We start from the raw sequence: 12,735 nt of genomic DNA, 5'->3' as shown, positions 1-12,735 counted from the left end.
AGCTTTTAATTTAACAATATTATTTCTCAAACGTAGCAACGGTCCAGCCAAATGTTACACTTGTTGACGCCGATCTACAAATAACTTAAAAATATTTATTTCATAATTGCATTTTGGCATTTTTAAAATTTTAATTTGTTTTAATTAATGTAAAATGTTCACACTTCAAGGAAACACGTTATGGTTTTAAAAATATTTCAGGGATTTTACATTTAACAAAGATTTCACAGATTTGACGGATTTCATAAAGACACGGTGTTGTCGAAACAATTGTCATGTCATAACATATAATTTCGTGAAAATCTGAACTTTTAGTTCTTATTTATTTTGGATTTCACAGAGCTGGTCCACCAAATTTTACGAATGATTTACCGCTCGACCATATCACGGCCCAAGCATTAATTCTTCAGAATTTGCAATGTATTTATAATATTTTTTAAATATATTTATGATATTCTAAACTTAATCATCCAACATACCATTGAGAGAAAATAATTGGATTATTCTAATCTATATGAAAAATCGAATAGTTAGGTATACATTGAAACTGTAATTCTAGTTCCTACTTAACACATATTATCTGCCTATTCTTCCATTTGCATTAAAAACTACACTTTTAAAACCGAGGAGCTTGTTTAAGGTCAACGAAAAAAAGTATAATAATGTATTGCATATGCTTTTAAATTTTATTAGCTAAAGTCGGTGATGAAATGGCTATTAATTACACAGGCCAACACATAATATGCCGGAGTATTTATAGCCGATTTATACACATTTGATGACCTGAATTCGCACATTGCATTAGTTTCGCGTTATGTGTTTTGACTCAGTCTCTTGTTCAGATCGAACTGGAATCTACCGTCATGTGCTTAACTCATCTTCTTTAGTCATTACCATTGCCTTAGTTTTCATATCTTAATTATATCTTTGGTGTACGGTGGAAGATCCAGGATGATTCTTTTTACCTCTGTTTTAAATCTTTGAAGTGACAGATCTTTTATGGAGGGTGGAAGTAAATTAAACAGTGTTATAGCTACACAATTATATAGGTTTTATGCCTATCTTTGACAGTTAGGTAGCCCGATCTTCTCGACCTAATAAAAATTAGACACTGATAGACAATCAGACCCTACAGGGTCGGAATCCTATATTCCCTGAATAGATCCCTACAGCTATCTCAGGGTTTGCGTTTACCCATAATCCTTAATGTGGTCTTTTGCATTTTAAATACCCGCTCCCAATCAGCAGAGCTCCCCCAAAATAGAAGTCCATATGCTATTCGTGACTGAAAATGACCAATGTAGGCAGTTCGAGATACATTGAGGGGTGTAATATCTTTTACTCTGCGAAGGAGATATAGTATTGAGGCTAATTTCTTTGTGAGTTCATTTATGTGATTGTTCGGCAACCTTTTGTCTAGATATTAACCCAGAAATTTCACGGCTGTACTCTGTTCACGTTCCTTAAGAGAAAAGGTTTTATTGAGATTGTTATCTGCGAACCAATCACGAAGTTTTTGTAGTGTTATGTATAAATTTTGTTTGTTTTGTCGCATATTGGACTGTTTTTAAATTTGGAAAGGAGGCTGGGAGTTCGCGTCCATATAAAATAAGCAATAACGGGCCTAAAATAGATCCCTGTAGGACACCCGCTATGACTGGTGGTAATAGATTTTTTTCAATATCAACAACCTGTGAACGATCGAATTGCGAATTGCCTCTCAAGTCATAGCTTGGCAGTTTATCAAGACCTATCTTCAAAATTTTATTACTAAGACCAAACACATTTTACTCACTTCTTCTGTACTTACTGGACTCAGGAACATTGAGACATCATTATGTATATATTTAGTTGTAGCATTGGATGGGCCTAGATCTGTTATTTGTAAGTTAGTGGTGAGGTTATTTGATATGTTTACTAAATAGGAGTTAAATTGTTCTGAAGTAAGCGAACAATTTAATACCTTTTCACTTTTATTTTCTATACTCTTTACAATACCCCATATTTCTTTTGATTTATTTGCACTATTCTTAATTTTCTCTGAGTAAAATTTAGTTTTGGTTAGTTAGTTTGGTTATCTTTATTTTATGTTTGTAGTCTTTAGCATATAATACAATGGTTTGTTCTATTTCTGCAGGAGAAAGGGTCGACTTTTTCAGTCTTAAAGCTACACAAATGAGAAGATCAAAACTATTGTGTCATATTCGTTTTTTTTTTTTTTGAGTTGAAGCCTATCGATTAATCCACAATAAATTAATAGCTTTTAAATTGATTAACTAGGGTTTCATAGACGTTTTAATTCACGTCTGCCTGATGCAAAGAGGATATCTAAAGAATTTAAAGTTGAAAAGCGGATTTTGTATTCGAATAGCTAAAGTTCTAAAATCATCGGCGGAAAAAAAATTCTTTTCCTGTGCTCTGAAATAGGAACTATGCGTCCTTTAAGATTCACTCTGGACTTTCGTCCTTATTTCACAGAAATGACGTTATTGTCGTATTTATATTTTTATTTCTACTATTGTGTTTCTTATTTATTTGAACTGGCGATATTCTATACGCGTAGGGAATAGGAAATAGTTCTATTTGGATTGTAAATAACTCGAGATTGTACCAACTGCATATAAGGTTAATCTCAAATGCGCTCGTTCCGAATCGAGCATCAGTTTTGTGATTTCCGGAAACTTTATAACCCCGTAACGAGATATTAACTAGATTGCGCAACGTAATTACTTGCGATGGTATAGTTAGGCGCTCATTGCCTAATTTTTAGGGGCTCGTAGATTTTAATTTATGTGCCGTTTAATTAATAATATTCTCCCGTAGGATAAATCCGTTGGCTCAGTTAAATTTTGTAGGTTGAAACTCCACACATTTTGACACTGAACATTTTGCCAGTAAGACATTCAAATTTTTTATTTATTAATTCTATTACGCGACTAATTTTTTTTAGATTTATGAAATTTTGGAAAAAAAAATGTCTATAAGTAACTGAAAGGCTTTTAATTGATTTTTTTTTATAAACCTACTAACAAACCTAGTAGCTAGTTTTGGGGATCTACAATTTGTGTTTTTTTTTTCTTGACTTTAATTTCAAATAAATTATGCCTTTGCATAAGTCGATACTATTCCCGAAACCCGAAGCTTAGATATTTCGTAATTAATTAAAATAAGTTGAGAAGAAAAAAATTAGCAATTAAAAAATGACTGACACCTTCCTTATTGGGCAACGTCCACACTTTATATGGATATACAGTTCTTGAAAACTAATTAAAACAGTTATGCCGCTTTTTAAAAGTTTATTTTTGATTCTTCTATAAGCCGGTGTAATGTTTCATGTTTCATCATGCAGCATTAGAAAATTGCGTTTGAAGCATTTTTTTATCAAGAATTTAATTTCCTGGCTGCTGCCTTAGCTTACTACTTCTCGGCTAGGAAATGAATCAAATATAATAATATGTTAATAATTTATAGAGAGATATTATTCCTTTTAGCAAATCAAAATTCAAATTTTTCAACAATAGGAATAACGCGCAGGGATATCATCAGCATCCCAACCACGTTGAGCGTTGAGTACTGTTTTGCCTACAGAAACTTAACACCAACATTATCAGTTCAGTTCATTTTAGCAATTAATCCAACAAAATCCAAAATTTTCAATTTCTAATGTAACACAAAACACGTCAATTTAAAAAAAAACATGAAGTTGACACGGGGGAATGATAAAATTTACCGACGAGCAATAAGATCGAGTTTTAAATTTTTTGTAATATTTTAAAAAATCGATTTAATGCATTTTTGAGGTAATGGGATTTGACTGAAAAAGCTCATTTATATAATAAAAAAAAATTAAATCCTTATAATTATGGTTCAGGATTTTAGGTATATGATAAAGCATAACTTTGTACCTTGACAGTTTTAGATCAAAATATAGAGGAAAAAAATTAACCTCGAATTACTCAAAAATTAATAGTACTAACAAACGAAAGGCAAAACATGCAGTTGTGGTTAGTTGGCAGCTAATCATTTTCGTCGGGTTTTAGGAAAATGTTTAATGAACGTTGTTTATATAAGTGGGTGGTCGGGTAGGGTTTCTTCAATCATTTGGTGTACATTTGTATCAAAGTTAAATAAACCCTCGCGAAGAATTGAACCAGCGAGTACTAGATTGCGCTGACACTTTTATTTAAATGAAATTACTACAGTTTCGGGTTAAAGTACAGGGTGGGCAATATAAAGTAACCCTATACCTTATCTCAGAATATATAGGGTTTACGAAAAAATCTTAAATACAAAAGTCATTTTTGAAGCGAAGTTTTATTTTATTATATTTTTGCATATACAGGACACTCTGTGTTGTTTGGGTAAATACAACTTCATTTTTTTTTAATGGAACATTCTGTATATTTTTACACTTTTGGATTCTAATCAAGTCTAGGAAAATTTCATATATAATATTTTATATCTATGTCTAATGGCTAATTTTTCCTAAAAGGAAATCTTTATTTTTTCATTTGGGTTTAATACCTTGTCGACAAGAACCTACTTTAATAGAATTTCTAAAATATTCTTATAACTAATAATACAGGGTGATCAAAAAATAAGATTAAATACTAAATTAAGAAAACTTCCAAAAACTTCCAAACTAACCACAAATCTTTTTTTTTAATGTAAACCCCCAAATTTCATAATTTTATCTTATTTACCATTAAAAATAAGGGTAAGTTTGTATAAAATGTTTGAAAATATTTAGTTTTCCAAAGATTGAAAAAATTGCCTTTGGGAACTCCTCAAAATACAGCAGAATATCTAATTGTTTTTCTTCAGTAAGGACAGTTCTCGATTTCGTCCTTGTTTTTTTTATGACTGAACCATTTTGTAGGTCACGCACTATTCTATTAAAAATCTCTTGGGTACTGCTTGTGGGTACTCCCGAAGAGCCAAAGCTGGACATTTTTTATTGTGAATTAAGCATTCATATAACTGTAGACGCTTTTCAACAGTATATGAAGCCATATTTGTGACAATAATAAAATAAAAACGATCAAATTACATTTTATCGGGAGCCTGTATGATTCTTGGCTTTTTGTTTCTCATATCCTTCTTGACATTTTATTCGTTGTCAGTTATAACAAAGCTTGAAACTCGAAGCAAAATCCTCATATAAGAATATTAATTTGTCAATCTTTCCAAAAATAAACATTTTCTTACCTTTATTTTTACTTTTATTTAAAAGTTAAATATCTCAAAAACCATTAGACATAGGTATAGAATATTATATATGAAATTTTCGTAGAAACTTTTGTAGAATCCAAAAATCGAAAGTTGTGTTTACCCAGGCAACACTGAGTGCCCTGTGTATGCAAAAATATAATAAAACAAACCAAATGACTTCTGTATTCAAGATTTTTTCGTACAACCTATATATTCTGAGATAAGGTATAGGGTTAGGTTATATTAACCACCCTGTGGTGTCGCTTCAAAACGTCAGCTTCATTACACACTGTCGCCAGCCACTTAGCACATTTCGGTACTTTAATCACGGGTTGGATAATTTTGACTAGTTATTTGATATTTAAAATACTGATGGTATTTTGACGTTAGTCAGTTCTGATGGTTCTCCATCCATCCACCATATCATTTGATTATATTCGTACTATGTCGTGATGGTCATATTAATATTCGTAGCTAAACAGTACCTAGTCTAGCCAGCTAAAAAAACAGTTCGTCTAAAGTAATAAGAGCATTTTAGCATTTCGCTCTTCAATATCTCCTGCTGGTTGCTCCAGTCCATCGAATATAGGATTCTTGGCGCGTTACGTCACCGATTATACCCGTCTCGCCAAGATTCTCTTCCTTGACGCTAATCGCGTTTCTTGCTCGTCGGTGGCCTTCAGTCGGCCTGACGGTTTTACATTATTCACCAGCATTCTGATAGTGCTAAAAAACTGGTTTATAATTCTGATGGGCAATGTGTAAACGCCCAATCTGCGATTACTTAAACTGCAGCTTTTCGGCTCACATCGACGACCTTTTATCTAGAGCACAGGTATTAGACGATTTTCCGTGTAACTTGACTTTTGCGTAGTATTCGAAGTTAGTGTTACCAATGGGTGGCAGTAATTTTCAACAAATAAATGATTGATCTAATTCCCATGTAACAAATTTTTATGGCTGAGACCATGACCGTTTATTTAAAATTAATTCCACAAAGTCGTCTGCTATAGTTTTTGGGAAATGTTGATTTGGTACGTTGGCAAGGAATTTTTTTGAAAAGTTGCCGTTGAAATTTTCCGATTTATGTGACAGGCTGGGCTTGTGTTTAGACTGTAAACTTGAATTTCGAGAACATATTACTTCCAAGCTTGCATACATTGCTTGTCAACTAAAAAACTTAACTGGAACTTCTTAGTTGCAGAGTTAAATCACTGCCGTGGTCTCCTTGGCCCCTGTACCATTAATAATAAACTTTAAAATTCATGTCTAAACTTAATTATGGGGTACGAGGCCCTCGCCATATTTCAAATTACTTACAAATTTCAACAGAGTTTAATATGCATAACAAATTTAACATACTAAGTTGAAGATAGTGCGATAGAGATGGTACAAATTTTGTATGTTTTTAAAGTTTAAAGTAATCTCTTATGTAAAAATCCCTAACAGTAATTTGTATAAAAAATCGTCGATTTATATAGTAAGTACAAATTACAATAAATTCGTGAGCACTGTGACATCTTCAATGTAAGTCAATTTGTCCATTTTCAATAGAACTAGTGTGTGGTGGTCTGTGCTGTTTCATACTCCAGCTTCACTAGAAGCCCGGTATACTGTTTTTGGTCTTTTTGGTGTGCTAACCTGTAATAGCAACTCAAAGTTCTCCACCGTTGTAAAATAAGTTCAATAGTTGACTGTTTTGCGGTATTATTATTGCTATTTCTTTTTCTCTCCTTTTTCTCTTTCTCGCCCCGTATTTAAATATACGATGCGATTCCGAAATTCGTTCTATCTCACGATAAAACTGGAAGGCCCCGTATATACATATAAGAAATCCGATAGCGTTCCATCGTTTGACACACGAGCAAAATAGAGGAAGATTAAACGCCAAACGCGAAGTTCGTTCGCCGATAGGCAATCTCGCGGGTCGTGGATGCCTTCTCGTCGGTACCGCCGTCAACCGGTCCCTCTCTACGTGCTCGCGGATTCTGCTGCACCAGCAAAACACGAACAGTACCCACACGGACACCAACGGTTTCGAACAGTACCCTATCAGTTTCGCACTCATGCACGCCGGCTGGTCGTAGTGAGGGTCGCGTATTCTCGTTCTGTTGGGATTTTTTACCGTCGCGACGCCGCCGCCGACACCGACCACAGCAGTCACGCTGAGAGCGCTGCGAAACAGTTTTGAGTGACTTCGGTCCGCGTGGAAATTCAAGTGCTGTCGCGATGTGTGTGGTTTTGTGACGCCGACTGGAATAATTGTTGTCGCTTCAGTCATGGGGAATAATCTGCACCTACACTTGGCCTGTAAGTGGACTTGATCTGTCGTTTCCGTATCCCATGTCAAGGATGCAGTGCACCGGATTGCAGATTGGTTCAACCGAAATGATTTCATAATAAACGAAGCTCTCATAAACTTAAAACATAAAGATTCATTGATTTTTGCACTACGAAAATGGTAATTAGATCAATTACAAAAAAAAAATTGTATGTCCTTGCAAAGAGAGTTTTATAATAAGAAATTGAATGTTGTGAGCAAGAATTTGAATTGAAGAAATATGATTATTTTTTTGCAAAACTATGATTCAATTAAATAACACGATACATGGGTCATCTTACTTTTGCCTCTTTTTTTTATTTGTTTTTAACAATGTTTATATTTTATGTTTCATTAAATTATTGTATTCTAGTGAATATTTTTGGATTTCGCTGGATTTAGAAAATTAGATGAGGTTTGATTGACCCTTAGTGTAAGGGCTGCGAATTTGTGAATTGTGAGTTCAAAGAAATCTGACAAAATTTTTGCTCCGTAACGATTTTGATTACGATTTGGCCATCATACGCTTTCAAACTAGTCACACTGATTGTACCCCAAAATGTGATATATGTTCTGTACGAAAGGACAAAATGCTTAGAACTTCAGTTGACGCAATATCATATCCATCAAACGTCTTATTGCAAACATAAGTTGCTTTTTCAGAAAATGTGCATAGTCCATAGTCTCGATCATTCTCCTATGAGTTGACAGAGTCAATTGTTGGTGTAAAGCGTACAACTTTAGTTTCGAATTATATGGATTTATAGTTAAGTGTACCTATTCATTCATTCATCAATTTCCCGCCTTTAAAATTAATCTAGTATTAGTATATAGCTAGCTATATTTATTCTTATTTAAAAAAGCTTGTTAGGTACCAGAATTTACGATTTATGAAAATAACCGATATATAAGCAACTTCACTTCGCTTGTGCTGTGAGATACTCGATAATAACAGTATATTATATTACTCCACATCACAAATAATTTATTAATTTACAAGTTTTTTGAAGCAAAAATTATATTAAAATGAAACGAATACGTACAAGGAGTTGATATTGCAGTAATCTCGCTATGAACATTTTCTAAATTTATATATGACATAAGACAACAAACATTTTGCAAAACTGCAACCTGAACTGTGCTATGCTTAATGACATTGTCTTACATACCGTTAACTATTATTTTACATGGACATTAATAATCTACGGTTATGTATTTAATCACGTATAAAACCAGAAGCACGACCCCAAAGTGTCTTTTCTTTCGTAATTGCTTTCCCTTCGTGCCACATTAATCCCTTTGTATATAACATCTCACCGCTACCGCGCATCTCACGATATATCATTCAGTTGCTAGTCATTAATTCTAAGTACGTAATTAGAGTTGCATAGAAATTCATAGAATTAACGCCGATAATAAAAAAATATAAAAATCCGCAAATCTTTGCAATTAAAAATATGTTATAATAATTCATTCCATCGCTGAGGCGCAGTAACATAACAATACGTATGAAAAACATGTGGAAATCATTGAATCATTGAACGCTTTCTCCGAGGCAGTACGATATAAGCTATGACGATGACATTTTGATATATATTTTTAAAACTGCAATCTATTTATAAGTATTATGCTAGTGTAAATATTTTTATTTAAATTTAGAAAACCATGTATTTTACACTCCCTTACAGTTGCTGCTGATCTTTGTTGATTGTTGTAAAAAAAATCTTTCACGGGACTGAAGTTTATACCCTGCTTAAAACTGCCGCTCTATGAAGCCTAGGAAATCCAGTTACCATGAACTTTACCTTTGCGTCTACGCAAGGCAATTATGAGTTTAAATCCAAAAAAATCGTTAACATTCTATTTTTTAAAAAGGCGTATTGAAAATAGTATCCTATTTTAAACATGTATATTACAGTTTGCCATGTCAATGTGCTTAATGAATCTACATTTTTCATGCTATCTATATTATGTAATGTATACATGTAATGAGTGTTATTAGTAAATCAACCATTTTGCCTTGCATTATTATACATTTTTCATAGCCCATTCGCTGATATTTTATAGTCAAATCGGATTAGTAAAAAAAATCGTCCAATTTTTGTTATCCTTTCAATTTAAGGCCAGCCAATATATTAATGAAATGTAAAGCAAAATAAAAATATACTTATTAACCACTCAAATTTTATTTAGTTTCGTAAAATACGTTCTCATATCTCTATGACCAGAATCATTTTGCGTTTTAATACTCTTTTCCCAGACAAGATCCATTCGCTTCGACATAAATCTCCGATATTAAATTTCCATTTATGAAAACACTCGACTATTGGCGTCGGGTTTTCTGTCCAATAAATTTTCCACTCAATTGCCGCAGAGTAAACTCTTTCAAGCCGGGATTATTACCGCATTTTTCCCGACATCACCTGCGTAAATATCTGCGCAAAACTACCGCAATCTGCTTTTTCGCCGATACGAGGGTTTAATTAAGGTCTATAAAGTAGGTGACGCTCAAGTTAACCAACCTAATTAACTAGAACCCCAGTAGCCTTGAAAATCGCTAACGTAAGTGTTTTCGGCTGTGCATATTAACTTATCTAATCGATATATTTATATATACGTGTTTATCCCATTAACCCAATTTTCTATCCGCTCCCAGCTCCTAGTTACAATCCGGTTTAGCCACGAAACGTGCAATCAAAATTTTTTATGTTGGATTCCCTCCGTGAGGCAAATTTTGATATTGATATGGCATCATTTTATATAATTTGCTCGGTAATTTGGGATCAGTCATTATTTGTTTTATTGAGTACGAGTATTACTTACTTAAAAATAAAGAGAGAAATATACAATCAATGCCGCCTTACAGAAAAGAGTGACCTACGCAATTAAGCACTTGGGGTAAAATTTGACGACGTAGAGAATATTCAATTAATTAATTCTTGACTTTTCTCTTTTTCAAAATGTTTTTTAATATTTTCTCAAATAGCTCTTTAATTTCTGATGTTAATGATTGCAAATCAAGCATCTTGAGATTTCGAGCTTAATGTACAGTCAGAGATTACAAGTCTAATAAGCACTAACTTTAAAGCTTCCTTGAGGCAGTTTGCTTCAACTTATACCGTCAAGTTCTAATGCAATAAATGAAACCCTATTGCGTAAATCACAACTTCAAATCGCAATAAGGAGGTACAGGGTCGGCTTGCAAAAATTTAATATCACATAATTGCATAATTATTACGAGTACAGTGCTAGACTTTGGAAAATACATATAAGATTGAAATTAAAAAAATAATGAGGGTACGCAACAAAACAGCTGCCAAGATTTACTTTTTCTACCTTAATCAAAATTTAGTTGCATATCACTATCAATACCTGCACCTAGAATTATGCTCAAAAACCCTGCTTGGTTTTGTATTAGTATACAAAAAATATAATAATTATAGTAAAAGTAAAACTTTCTTGGTTAAAGTTTTAAATAGTTAATCATAACTGTGTGTAGATACTAAAGAAATGGAAAGATCTGCTATTAAATTTTGTGGAGTAACACAGTGTTTCGTTGATTCTCTTTCCCACCACTCTATTCTGTGACGGCTATTTTTGGCATTTTTTTGAATTAAGTTCGTGCCATATTGGTAGCCCATGTACATCCTAATCTTCCAACTCATTAATTGTCAGTCTGGAATAGAATAACTTAATGATGGTTATGTAAATACGGTAAATTATTGTCATCAGTATGAGAAAATTTAGTAAAAATATCATTTTGATTCGAAAATATTATTTTTCTACTCAACAATACCCAAGTGTCTAACACTTCAAAAACGAGAACGAGAAAAAGAAAAAGTAGTATGCAACCAATTGATAAACGTCTTCAGTTACTTCAAACCTGGGCTGTACTATATTTAATAATGTTAATCTAGTTGTGGCTTAATTTTTAACTCTCACCGTAAATACCACGGTGAAATTTCAATACTGTCTATATGCGATGTGAAAATTGTCCCGTTCATTTTAATATTGGAGAATCAAACCATCCTTATACGGAGAAACTGATTGCGTGCTCGTCACTAAATAAACTATATAAGTTATCTGCGTGAAATCAAGCCTCATTTTAGTCGTTATTAATCTTGAGCTCGGTAGGGACCATGCAATTTTTACATGTATTTGTGCCTCCATTTTTTTGTTAAAATTTTGCAAATGCTATGAATAATGTAACTAAAGTTGAAAAACCCCGTTAGGTCCATCACAATTCTAATGATTCCAGATGGAAGGGTTGTCTCCTGAATAATATTATTATCCTATTAACCTAAGTTAGTATTCCTAATTTACGAGAATTGTCCAAAATTTCGTTTTGGATAACACAAAAACTAAATGTGAAATGTTAAAACAACATTTAAAACCAATATGTCACCAATATTTTTTGGGATTAAAATGTTGGTCAACTAACCACGGTTATATATATTTAAATTTAGAGATAACTTTCACTAAGTTTTCGAAAGCTCTTAATATGTTTAGAATCGTCAAAATTTTACTTCGCAAGAAACAATTTTGGACTAAAAGTAGTAGCCAAACCACATCAATTGCTCTCGAATGTTTGAAGCCTCTTAAGTTATTGTCTATAAACCGATTTCAATTACATTCGGTCCATTTTATTGATCAAATTTATTGAAATCTAACGGAATTTCTATGAGAGTATTAACCTTATCAAGGCACATGGATTATACGACGATTTATTGCCATTTTCCATTTAAGGCAACCCGTTTTGCGTTGTACGCTTGTAGGAAACTAGTCCATCGGTTAATATTCAGATACCAATAAGCTTCTTTTAACTTCATATCTAATCTAGTCAGAGGGTCGTGGAATTTGGAATTTTGGAATAAAGTAGTTCAAACCAAATCAAAACAAGTCGAATCATGCACAGAATTTTGTAATTGTTTTGCGATTATCTAGTTGAACGATTGTATTTGCTATATTAACCAGCAGGTTTAACCTGTTAATAACTGTTATTTATGCGGTGTTAATCTATTCATTGCGGCAATTTTAGTCCATACCGGCGTGTGTTTAATGATTTGTTTTACACTTAATTCCTGTCCTTAATTGTCTTGTAACAACTGATTTACCTTGCTCTGAAGCCGTAACATAGCTTCCAGTTAAAAATATAGTCTCTGGTCGCCAATAAAAAGGATAAATCGGAGTCGACGGTCGACGCT

At 33.0% G+C, this 12,735-nt stretch overlaps 1 protein-coding gene across 10 annotated transcripts in view; it reads left to right on the top strand.

Annotated features, from left to right (window-relative positions):
* The window catches only part of LOC132696894 (tensin-1-like), a 119,173-nt gene that overhangs the window by 60,588 nt on the left and 45,850 nt on the right, over positions 1-12,735 (top strand). The window contains exon 1 of one of the 10 annotated variants that reach the window (XM_060662019.1): positions 7,393-7,521. The exons of the other annotated variants lie outside the window; for them this stretch is intronic. The gene's annotated coding sequence lies outside the window, so the exon portion shown is untranslated. Of the gene's footprint in view, positions 1-7,392; positions 7,522-12,735 lie in introns of those variants that run through there. 10 annotated transcript variants of the gene reach the window in all.

This window comes from Cylas formicarius, unplaced genomic scaffold (genome assembly GCF_029955315.1).
Source record: "Cylas formicarius isolate icCylForm1 unplaced genomic scaffold, icCylForm1.1 PGA_scaffold_1__22_contigs__length_36826433, whole genome shotgun sequence".
Classification (NCBI taxonomy): Eukaryota; Metazoa; Arthropoda; class Insecta; order Coleoptera; family Brentidae; genus Cylas; species Cylas formicarius.
This window is presented reverse-complemented; position numbering and strand designations above follow the sequence as displayed.